General features: G+C 44.1%; 1 long non-coding RNA gene across 1 annotated transcript; it reads left to right on the top strand.

Annotated features, from left to right (window-relative positions):
- The first annotated feature begins 8,582 nt into the window (after positions 1–8,582).
- Positions 8,583–9,097, top strand: LOC124593690. The gene is made up of 3 exons (XR_006978141.1): positions 8,583–8,674; positions 8,771–8,906; positions 8,989–9,097. It is a non-coding gene; the product is annotated as an uncharacterized LOC124593690 (long non-coding RNA).
- Positions 9,098–11,996: the final 2,899 nt, after the last annotated feature.

Raw genomic sequence — 11,996 nt, 5'->3', positions numbered from 1 at the left:
AGCGAAGAAGCAACGACGGAAATAAAAGAAAGGTTCAAGAGTGAAATTAAAATTCAAGATGAAAGAATTTCAATGATCAGAGTCGCTGATGACATTACCATCCTCAGTGAAAATGAGAGAAGAATTACAGGATCTGCTGATTGAAATGAACAGTCTAATGAGTACAGAAAACGTATTGAGAGTGGATCGAAGAAAGGCGAAAGTAATGAGAAGCAGCAGAAATGAGAAAAGCACCAAACTTAAAATCAGGATTGATCACCAATTAGATTTTTGTGGTTCGACAACAGGGAAGATTAGTCGGCTCCTGAAGAGACATAAAATAGACACAATCTTCAAGCCTCCGGCAAAGATCCGGCAACTAATGAAGTCTGTGAAAGACGGTGTAAGCCTCAGAACGCCAGGAATTTACAAGATACCGTGCGGATGTGGGCAGTTCTGTGTCGGCCAGACCGTTCGCACCATTGAGCAGCGCCGCATAGACCATGAAAGGCGTTACCGTCTGCGCCATCCCGAAAAGTCAGCTGTAGCAGAACATGCTTTGGAAAACGGACACCGAACTGCATTCGATGAGACGTCTATTATTAAACGGATTAGTGGCTTCTGGGATAGCGTGATAAACGAAGCCATAGAGATTAGAATTTCTGACAACACCTTCAATAGAGACGTTGGATTGCAGCTGAGTACAGCGTGGGATCCGGTGTTGAGGGAGCTGAAACGGGCCCGGCAGTCGCACGGCCAACAAATTACCATATATGGTGCGGGACCGTGCACCAGTGACGTCACGAGCGGCGTCATCAGCGACGGCAATGACAACCAAACGACAGTCATCCACTTGACGATGGCAGAGGAGATCTCTGCCGAAAGCTCGTGGGCAGTAAACCACCTGACGCGGCTTGAAATCCGAGAATGTTTTACTAAGGGACATCGCCGCGAATGCATGCATTCATACATAACATTTGAACCAATTCGCACAAGTTTGAAACATAGAAGTGGCACGCGTAAAAACTGAAGAAACATGTTTTTTGCACGTAAAGTTCGACTGAAGCTAGATTTTGGAAAGCGGGTTTTTAATTTTAACGTAAGAATGAATTTTTTATTTATTTGATTCACTTTAAACCGTTTACTCGCATTCAATTCACGTAAGAACGAATTGTAAGTGTTACATTTAGCTCGGTTTTTAACCATCGTATCTCGGCAACGAACAAAGATCAACAGACAAAAAAAAATCATTTTGGCTTTATCCATTCATCTACCTTCGTGCTAAAGTGGAACCGATTCGCACAAGTTTAAAAGAATAGAAGTGGCGCGCTTCAATAACTCCCAGAAAAATGCGTTTTCTGCACGTAAAATCGAAATGAAGCAAGATTTTTTTCAAACCGTTAAAACTCATCTAAAACCAAGGTCCGATAACAAGGTGGATCAAAATTGAACTATATGTCTCGCTCCAATTATTATTATTTTTATTGATTTAAGTCATTATTTATTGTTATTATTATTATTTAAGTTATTTAAGGCTGACTGCTTTTGCTCTTAAAATCCGAACGGTGCACATACATATGGTGCACGTACAGGCGGTGCCATTAGCTGAGCATTAATACTCGTATAAGCCCGATTAACATCTTGTGTAAAAGGAATTAATCGATTCGCACAAGTTGCCAGGCGCCAGCTCCTCGTCGTTCAAACCTTGCTTCGTAATTATACCAGCACTTCCGCGCTTTTGTTTGCGTCCCTAACACTGATTGGAGAGCCAATAGGAGTAAATGATGAGCAGATGACACTAGCCTAAATGTTTCTAAATCCATGTATGCAGAAAACGTTTTATTTCTTCTCCATGGATTTTAATACCTACTCCGAATTTTTCTTTTGTTTCCTTCACTGCTTGCTCAATATACAGATTGAATAACATCGGGGAGAGGCTACAACCCTGTCTCACTCCCTTCCCAACCACTGCTTCCCTTTCGTGTCCCTCGACTCTTATAACTACCATCTGGTTTCTGTACGAATTGTAAATAGCCCTTCGCTCCCTGTATTTTACCCCTGCCACCTTCAGAATTTGAAAGAGAGTATTCCAGTCAACACTGTCAAAAGCTTTCTCTAAGTCTACAAATGCTAGAAACGTAGGTTTGCCTTTCCTTAATCTAGCTTCTAAGATAAGCCGTAGGGTCAATATTGCCTCACGTGTTCCAATATTTCTACGGAATCCAAACTGATCTTCCCCGAGATCGGCTTCTACTAGTTTTTCCAGTCGTCTGTAAAGAATTCGCGTTAGTATTTTGCAGCCGTGACTTATTAAACTGATAGTTCGGTAATTTTCACATCTGTCAACACCTGATTTCTTTGGGATTGGGATTACTATATTATTCTTGAAGTCTGAGGGTATTTCGCCTGTCTCATACATCTTGCTCACCAGATGGTAGAGTTTTGTCAGGACCGGCTCTCCCAAGGCCGTCAGTAGTTCTAATGGAATGTTGTCCACTCCGGGGGCCTTGTTTCGACTCAGGTCTTTCAGTGCTCTGTCGAACTCTTCACGCAGTATCTTATCTCCCATTTCATCTTCATCTACATCCTCTTCCATTTCCATAATATTGTCCTCAAGTACATCGCCCTTGTATAGACCCTATATATACTCCTTCTACCTTTCTGCTTTCCCTTCTTTGCTTAGAACTGGGTTTCCATCTGAGCTCTTGATATTCATACAAGTGGTTCGCTTTTCTCCAAAGGTCTCCTTAATTTTCCTGTACGCAGTATCTACCTTACCCCCTAGTGAGATAAGCCTTACATTTGTCCTCTACCCATCCCTGCTTAGCCATTTTGCACTTCCTGTCGATCTCATTTTTGAGACGTTTGTATTCCTTTTTGCCTGCTTCATTTACTGCATTTTTATAGTTTCTCCTTTCATCAATTAAGTTCAATATTTCTTCTGTTACCCAAGGATTTCTAGCAACCCTCGTCTTTTTACCTACTTTATCCTCTGCTGCCTTCACTACTTCATCCCTCAATGCTACCCATTCTTCTTCTACTGTATTTCTTTCCCCCATTCCTGTCAATTGTTCCCTTATGCTCTCCTTGAAACTCTGTACAGCCTCTGGTTCTTTCAGTTTACCGAGCGAGGTGGCGCAGTGGTTAGCACACTGGACTCGCATTCGGGAGGACGACGGTTCAATCCCGTCTCCGGCCATCCTGATTTAGGTTTTCCGTGATTTCCCTAAATCGCTTCAGGCAAATGCGGGGATGGTTCCTTTGAAAGGGCACGGCCGATTTCCTTCCCCATCCTTCCCTCACCCGAGCTTGCGCTCCGTCTCTAATGACCTCGTTGTCGACGGGACGTTAAACACTAATCTCCTCCTCCTCCTCCTCTTTCAGTTTATCCAGATCCCATGTCCTTAAATTCCCACCTTTTTGCAGTTTCTTCATTTTTAATCTACTGGCTGCTCATAAGCCACACAATACACCGGTAAATGCTAAACGACGCCTCGCTTGGTGTAAGGAGCGTAAACATTAAACGATTGAACAGTGGAAAAACGTTGTGTGGAGTGACGAATCACGGTACACAATTTGGAGATCCGATGACAGTGTGTGGGTATGGCGAATGCCTGGTGAACTTCATCTGCCAGCGTGTGTAGTGCCAACACTAAAATGCGGATACGGCGGTGTTACGGTGTGGTCACTTTTTTCCTAGAGGGGGCTTGCGCCCCTTGTTACTTTACGTGGCACTATCACAACACAGGTCCGCCCCTCGTGGTCTCGCGGTAGCGTTCTCGCTTCCCGAGCACGTGGTTCCGGGTTCGATTCCCGGCGGGGTCAGGGATTTTTCCTGCCTCGAGATGACTGGGTGTTGTTGTGTCGTCTTCATCATCATCATTCATCCCCATTACGGTCGGAGGAAGGCAACGGCAAACCACCTCCTTTAGGACCTTGCCTAGTAAGGCGGTGCGGGGCTCCCGCATCGTTTCCCTACGCTCTGTAAAGAAGCATGGGACTTCATTTCCATTTCCATCACAACACAGACCTACATTGATGTTTGAAGCACGTTCTTGCTTCCCACTGTTGAAAAGCAATTAGGGGATGGCGATTGCATATTTCAACACGATCGAACACCGTTTCGTAATGCACGACCTGTGGCGGTGTGGTTACACGACAATAACATCCCTGTAATGGAATGGCCTGCACAGAGTCCTGACCTAAATCCTATAGAACACCTTTCGGATGTTTTGGAATATCGACTTCGTGCCAGGCCTCACCGACCGACATCGATACCTCTCCTCAGTGCAGCACTCCGTGAAGGATGGGCTGCCATTTCCCAAGAAACCTTCCGGCACCTGATTGAACGTGAGCCTGCGAGAGTGGAATCTGTAATCAAGGCTAAGGGTGCGCCATCACTATATTGAATTACAGCATTACCTATGGAGGGCGCCACGAATTGTAAGTCATTTTCAGCCAGGTAAATGAAAAATGTCGTGAGACTAAGGCCTTCCATCGGGTAAACCGTTCACCGGATGCAAGTCTATCGATTTGACGCCACTTCGGCGACTTGCGCGTCGAATTTTCAGCCGGATACTTTTGATCACATAGTGTATAAAATACCAACGAACCCGTCGACAGCTAAATATATATGAGAATTGGATATATGTCCTAATCTTCTTCGCCCTCCTCTCTCTGTCTACCTCCTGCTCTCCCCTCTGTTATCTCCTCCTCCTTCCACTCTCTCTTTCCATCTCCCCTCCTCCTGTCTCTCTCCCTCCTCTATCTGTACATCTCTCTATACACATTTCTCTCTCTCTCTCCCCCCCCCCCCACCACTCTCTGTCCATCTCCTCTTTCTCCCCATCGCTGACCTTGAGTCTTGTTTATTGTTGAAGCCAACGAAAACTCCATTGAGAGTTGAAGTCTCCTAAAATAAATGGGTAAATCGGTCGGGATCACTGGTATAGGGGGTATGAGTGACCTCTCTAACTGCTAGGTCTGTGAGGATAATAGCTACAATGACAGCGTTTCAGGTAGTTTTAACCTGCAAACAGACAACGTAAACTATCAGGAGAAAGTCCATTAACAAAGTTTCGAGAGCCCGCTGTAATTGATGACTAGGAATAGACTACAATCCCCTATGTATCGCTCACATAGGGATCTTGAGGATAAGGTTAGAATAATTACAACATGCACAGAGGCATTCAGACAATCATTCTTCCCGCTCTCCATGCGTGAATGGTATGGGAAGAAACACTAATAACGTACAATGGGACGTATCCTCTGCCATGCACTTCACAGTGGTTTGCGGAGTGTAGATGTAGATGTAGATGTAGGATTACGAAGTTTCAGACGATTCAGATTCCTCAGTAATATTCTAACCATAATCCGGTAACTTTCCTGTTTCCTGTTAAAACTGACTGGATGGAAGAAAACAAAACTGAAAACAGTACAAGATACGATTTTTGTTCAAAATCATGTGCCAGGAGAAAAACTATGTATGGAAAAACAATTAGTCTAATAGTTTAAATGCGCTGCTACCGTAGGTAAAACTGACTGCTAGAGGGCCACACGGGGTAGCCATGCAGTCTAGGGTACTCTGGCCCGGTTCACGTGGCTCCCCCTGTCGGAGCTTTGAGTCCTCCCTGGAGCATGGGGATGTGTCTTGTCCTTAGGACAAGTTAGTTTATGTTAGATTAAGTAGTGTGTAAGCCTATGGACCGACGAACTCAGCATTTTGGTCCCACAGGAACTTAACACAAATTTTTAATTTGACTGCTAGACAGAACGCAAAGCTACACATCATTTCCATTGCACAGCATTTTCTTTTTCGCAGTCCATTTTAACACAACAACTGTACAGAACTTTTAAAAAATTATGTTAACAATGTCTCTTATAAACAGGTTGATTGTAAGTAAAGTTAAACTTTCAAAACGTATAGAAATAACACCGCTGGTCAGAATGACATCAAATTGCAACGGAATATTATCGGAGAAGGGGGAAAACGTACGGTACAAGAAAAAAGTAGTGTGAAAAATTGATCAACAGTTTGCGCTGTATGTGTCAGAATATGTAAATGAAAACACCTGTCATGCGCACGAGCCATTGAAGTTGGTATAAACACTCCGGGTACACAGCTTACTCTCCTTTTGCGTCTGTGATGTTTGCTATCACTGTTTCAATGCAGGATCGAGCTCTGCATGTGGATCTGTGTTACAAGAATAATGGCTGTGCACACATTGCTCTGCAGAAGTTCCGGACACTGAAGAGTTTGAAAAATAGCGCTGATCCGATGTCTGCCATGGGTTTGGAGAAAATGATTCGGAAATTCGAAAAGGCATGTTCTTTTGGTGTGCAACCTGGTAGAGGGAGGAAACAAATTGATTCGATGTCAGTGAAAGTAGTGGCCACAATAATGCAGGAGGAGATGAGTGGTGGCGTGCAAACATGTAGTGCACAGAGAATTACCCAAACATTACACATACCCATGAGCATGGTGCGTAAAATCCTATGAAACATCCTTCTTTGCTATCCATTCAAAATTACCCATGAGTAGTAGAACAATGTCCGTTCTGCCCCACTTTCCATTGTTGCCAAATGTATTCAAGATGGCAGATACAAGATGGCGGATCCAAGATGGCGCATCCAAGATGGTGGCTAGAGATATGGCAACGTCACAATGATGTCATGGCAGGAAGTTCAAATTTTCACGGAAGACAGGTCAATTGGGCTACCTCCACTGACCTAACCACCCCTCCCTCTTCCCCTCCTTTTCCTCAGAAAAATGGCGGGAAGTTCAAATTCCAGTAGGGTAATGGAACACACCATGGCTACCTCCACTAACCTAAGCCACCTCTTCCTATGAATTGGTGGGAAAAAGACTCAGCCTGTGCTGGGTAGGATGGATGGATATCTTTATTTTCAGTCTTTATTTAAACAATTTGAGGTAGTACCGCCATCAAGTGTGTTCACCAAGAGGTCTAGGGTCCAACTGACCTAGTGCACAGTACCGACATCAGAGGGCACCATTGTCCCTCCTGTGATATAATCCAAGATGGCGGTCTCGAGAGAAAAACGGCGGGAAAAGGACTCAGCCTGTTCTGGGCTGCTGGAGAGAAGAAGTACCCTAGACTGCATGGCTACCCCGTGTGGCCCTCTAGCAGTCAGTTTTACCTACGGTAGCAGCGCATTTAAACTACTAGACTAATTGTTTTTCCATAAATAGTTTTTCTCCTGGCACATGATTTTGAACAAAAATCGTATCTTGTACTGTTTTCAGTTTTGTTTTCTTCCATCCAGTCAGTTTTAACAGGAAACAGGAAAGTTACCGGATTATTATTACTGAGGAATCTGAATCGTCCGAAACTTCGTATTTGTTGCACTGATACAAAACACTCACCCTGTTGTGCAGTAAGTAGTCTACAGACCTGCAAACTACTCGTAAATAATGCAGTATACTGATGTAGAGAGACGCAAACAACTCGTAAATTACCGAAATAATGCAGTACCTAGCATACAGACGTGCAAACTACTCGTAGATCAGGGAAATAATGCATGTGTAATGCTCTGCAAACATGCTCCCAATGCTTAGACATCCGAAAATAATGCACTGCACAAACACTCAGTGCACGTAAAAAACGCATCATATCAGCAAACTGTTCTAACGCACGCACGCGGTTTGCAGGGCCAGCCGGACGCAAGCCAGCACCGGACGCTAGCCATCGCTGTCATGCTGTTGCCGAAGGCAGGTGATAGTCGTGTCTACAGTTAGAGTTCTTCAATTATTATACTCACGTCACAGGTGACGCTATAGAAATCTGTTCCAGAATAACATCGACTGCTTTCTCCCTTGCGATCCTCATGGGACAGCCTGTCCATTACTTATCAACCCCTTCCCAGAACTGGTAAAGTGTCACAGAAATAGTTAACCCTCGCCTTTGTTGTAGCTTTCAGGACGTCTCAGCTTGTCTGAATGGAAATGCTTGTCCCAACAGGACCTGTTCACAAAAATAGCCCAGAGTAACAGCGATTGCATTCTTCCTGATGGTCCTAACGAGGCATCACGTGTTACCCTTCCCAGAAATCGTAATATCCTGCTTTCAACATACGAATGCACGTACGATATACATCTCAGAAATGGTAAATTTCTCATCGCTAAATGCCTTCATCATGTCTGTGCACACTCGTGAAATCACCATTAATCATAAAAGCATTCTTGTTACTTGGAGAGAGAGAGAGAATGGTCGCTTCAAGCCCTTCCAGAAATAGTGACATACGATAAAAGCTTCCCATTGACTGTACATTCAAAAGAAACTCTCTCATTGGTCGCCTCGGTCTATATATACACCCACAACCAACCACAATCGTCCTCAGTCCGCTGCTGTCTGCCTTGTTGTACGTTCCATCGTGTATGTATGTTTACTTGTTCTTTTCTATCCACAAAATGAAGAGAAGTAGCTGCAGCAACGCTTCAGATTGGAGCGGCAAGAGGCTTAGAGTTCTGGAGACAGGATTAGCAGTGAGCAAATAATTTATATTTGAATGTAAATTTTCGTGTGTATGTTAAATTCGCCTTATTAATTCTGTCTTCTTGTTATAGTACAACTCCAGGATTTTGTCTTGGAGTCTGAGGAGAGACAGGAGGGGCCTGGACCGCGACAGATTCTGGAAGTCCAGCCTTCTGTGTTGGGTTCACACCCAGAATTGCCTCGTGAGTATAATTTTCAATGTAATTTGTTCTTGTATAGTAGCGATTAAAATTTTTCTTATTTCATACTTCTTCTACTTTTTTTTTTTGTTCCTCTAGCCCACTTGAAGCAAATGCAAATTCAGCTGGAGGCAGAGGTGGGGGCTGAAAACAACTATCTACTGCAGCAGCAGCAGCAACGCTACGTGGAACAGCCTCCAGCTGTGGATAACCAGCAACAACAATACGCACATAAGTATAGAAAAAAAATCCATGTGTGATCTTTCTGTCTAACTCGACATTCAAAATAAATAAAATTATGTCTCGTCCTGTTACAGGTACAGCTCTAGAGGACATTGATTTATTGGACAGGCAGCTGGAGGCTGTTCACCAGCAGATGCAGGAACAACCTCCAGCAAATAATGAGATGCCCAAGCAGTATACCTGTAAGTTTAAAAAAAGATTACATGCCTCTAGTAGTAGTGATAGTAGTATAGGAAGTTTTTTTCTGTAACAAATCGGTTTATATATCTTGTTTGTTGTTGTTGTTGTTGTAGGCGAGACAGACGAGGACATACAAAGGTTCTCTGACCTGGCCCTACTAGAAGATGATTATGATGACTTTTTTGAGGGTGCAGTGGAGTCGCCCGATCAAGTGTTAATGCCATGGAGCCAGAGCGAGAAAGGTATTTACTCCCTCTGATTGTCAGAAATCTTTCTTTCACTGCGCCAGCAGCGGTAAACAGTGTACTTAACTATTATTTATTTTATCACTTCTTATACAGCAGACGTGTAGAATATACAGTGTGGTGTGCATACCGGTGGCAGCTAAACCATCTTCCTCACCAAAGCGGCACTCGGTAAGGCACGCCTCACCTATAAGGGCGCCACTTCTCGCTGTGTGGGTAGCCACTGCTGCCGCCACCATCCCAGCATCGCCACTCTGGCGTTCGTGTGCTGAGCAACGAACCACTGCCCCTCAAGTTACTGGGTCAGGTCTACAACAGCATCAGCAGCCACTGCCACAGCCTGGTTGTTCCCATCTCACTGACCCAGTAACAACACAATATCCTCCTCTGTCATCATCAACATCGTATGAGCCTTGTCAGGATGCAAGGTACGTGCACCTCGCCACATACCGACTTCCCCTCCCAACACCATCATTAACGGGGTGGACTCAAAATAGTATTAATACTAATATAGATGATCCTGTGTCTAGTGGCAGTTCTCTCTCTCGTCCTTTTAGTGAAGGACATCAGGTCAGTGATATCATACGACAGTTAGAATACTCGGTGACTGCAGACACTTTTGAGGAGTGAATCTCATCACGAGGGTCGAGAACCCGGCAGGAGGGTACAGCAACCCTGTTCGATTTCCAAGGGCATACTTTCCTGTCGTGGAAACGGAGTTTAAGCTAGTCAATGATCTGTGGAATCCCACCATTAAATGCAATGCGATGCTTTACATCGAATTATTGCACACCCCAAAGTTGAGTTTGGTGTTGAAGTCAGAGGGTCAGCTTCGCAAAATAAGCCTGATCCTTTCTATTTTCGACATTAATGCATGCATGCTTATTAGCTATATCTTTAGGGAGCTTGATAAAGCTAGATCCCCCATTTACTTCATCGTAGGCATTTGTATGGATGTCCAGGTGTAGTATATGGCTGAGTGATTTAGCATTTCTCGAACTACTGTCTCCATACTTATTCGATGATACCTCTCTCTCTCTCTCTCAGCTCAAAGATTACAGAAACAGCCTCATTCGAATGAGCTGTATTACCTGCAGTAGCTGATGCGATGAGCAGTCGTAGTCGATCTATTAGCTCGTTAGGGTCGTCATAATATATATACTGTGGGATTCGATTGTTCACTGCTTTATGCTCAATGTCAAAACCATCATCACTGCTGTTGTAGTTGTTCGTTTCGCCATCAAGAATTGCTTTTATAATGGTTTTATATTTCTGTTGCCCAGGCTTTTCGCGATCTTGTGTATATCAGTCATGTGCAGTATTTCATGGTACGTTTCCCTATCTTTAATGGAATAATTTATAGGTTTTTTGGTAGGTCTTAGGAAAATAAGATTCATTAAGCTAGATGTTCTCTCAAACCGCTTATCACTAATCTGTATTGTGTCATCAGTTACAGTTATAGGATGCATGCCCAACATGTACAGTCTTCCCCTGCTAACGCCGAATGTTCTAATGACGGATAATGAATTCGTTAATGGCAACACCATCGTTACTGTGTGTTTTTGTTTTTGCTGAGAGTTGTCTGAGAGATTCAGTAACCAGCTTAAAGGTCTCTCTTAGTGTTTGCTGTCGATCCATATGCCATAACCTCAGCAACCGTAATTTCTCATGAACTGCTTTCCACGCGTGAATCACTTTCTGCTTCGTTGACACCTTGGTGTATACTAATCAGACATCTCCACAGCGTGAGGCTTTACAAATCCGCTCTTCTTCTTCCACTTACTATGTGTCTGCTTCCCCTCCTCAACAACAAGGAACTCTACATCTATTTTCCCTTCAATAGCCTCGACCTTTTCAGTTAAGCTGGTTACTTTCTAGCTGACTTCGTTAACTAACTCATTCAAAGCATTCACCGTTCTCAGAAGAGTCTGGTAATACGTCTCTAGTTCCCTGCACATACCTCCAACTTCATGCACAATAGCTCGAATTTTCGCATCCATGTACAGGCGAATGTTCTGTCTGTGTACACCCATTCTCTCGGGTTGAGAGCTAGACATGCGTGCGAATTTGTCCATGGTGTAGCGTATACTGATCTACTATCCTCTCTTACCCTGCTATACAGGGCTATTACAAATGATTGAAGCGATTTCATAAATTCACTGTAGCTCCATTCATTGACATATGGTCACGACACACTACAGATACGTAGAAAAACTCATAAAGTTTTGTTCGGCTGAAGCCGCACTTCAGGTTTCTGCTTCCAGAGCGCTCGAGAGCGCAGTGAGACAAAATGGCGACAGGAGCCGAGAAAGCGTATGTCGTGCTTGAAATGCACTCACATCAGTCAGTCATAACAGTGCAACGACAGTTCAGGACGAAGTTCAACAAAGATCCACCAACTGCTAACTCCAATCGGCGATGGTATGCGCAGTTTAAAGCTTCTGGATGCCTCTGTAAGGGGAAATCAACGGGTCGGCCTGCAGTGAGCGAAGAAACGGTTGAACGCGTGAGGGCAAGTTTCACGCGTAGCGCGCGGAAGTCGACGAATAAAGCAAGCAGGGAGCTAAACGTACCACAGCCGACGGTTTGGAAAATCTTACGGGAAAGGCTAAGGCAGAAGCCTTACCGTTTACAATTGCTACAAGCCCTGACACCCG

This window comes from Schistocerca americana, chromosome 2, assembly GCF_021461395.2.
Source record: "Schistocerca americana isolate TAMUIC-IGC-003095 chromosome 2, iqSchAmer2.1, whole genome shotgun sequence".
Lineage (NCBI taxonomy): Eukaryota > Metazoa > Arthropoda > Insecta > Orthoptera > Acrididae > Schistocerca > Schistocerca americana.
The sequence above is the reverse complement of the archived record's forward strand: the minus strand, read 5'-3'. Positions and strand labels throughout refer to the sequence as shown.